The sequence below is a fragment of the Gavialis gangeticus genome, unplaced genomic scaffold, assembly GCF_001723915.1.
Source record: "Gavialis gangeticus isolate Ggan-Ray unplaced genomic scaffold, GavGan_comp1, whole genome shotgun sequence".
Lineage (NCBI taxonomy): Eukaryota > Metazoa > Chordata > Crocodylia > Gavialidae > Gavialis > Gavialis gangeticus.
The window spans coordinates 106,508,400-106,508,888 of NW_017729031.1; the positions used below are offsets into that span (position 1 = coordinate 106,508,400).

The 489-nt window shown below is 46.8% G+C and overlaps 1 protein-coding gene across 1 annotated transcript in view; it reads left to right on the forward strand.

The window, feature by feature from the left end:
- Positions 1–489, forward strand: part of MPP4 (membrane palmitoylated protein 4) — a 75,147-nt gene that overhangs the window by 20,795 nt on the left and 53,863 nt on the right. The window lies entirely within an intron of this gene.

Consider the following 489-nt stretch of genomic DNA (forward strand, 5'->3'; position numbering starts at 1 on the left):
CCCCCCCCCCCCCCCCCCCAAGAACAAATATAAGTTGAAAGAAGTGGATTGGATTGGATAGGGATAAGTAGAGGGATTCTAGTTAGTAGGCTGTATCCAATCCTTTCCAAGAACAGAAACTAGCAGAAGAATAACTAGGTAGGAAACTACACCATTCTAGTGTCTTTCAGACACTGCTGCTCAGGCAAAAACAGCTTACAAAAGGCACAGGAAGGCTGCAGACAGAGGCTTATATGCTGTTTCTATGTCCTTCCCCCAGAGCACTGTGATTGGAAGGGGACTCAAGGAAAGGTGACAGTCACTGGCGAGCTACAGATGTCAGTCTTTCCCCCCCTGCTCCCCCTCCCTCTTCTCAGTTTCTGTTCCCTTGAAAGACTGCCTTCTGAATCTATGAATCTTTTCCAAATTGATTCAGATTTGGAGATTCAGCCTCCGAATCAGGCCTAATCTTCTCTGAATTGAATCACAGACTGAAGCTTCACACACCCC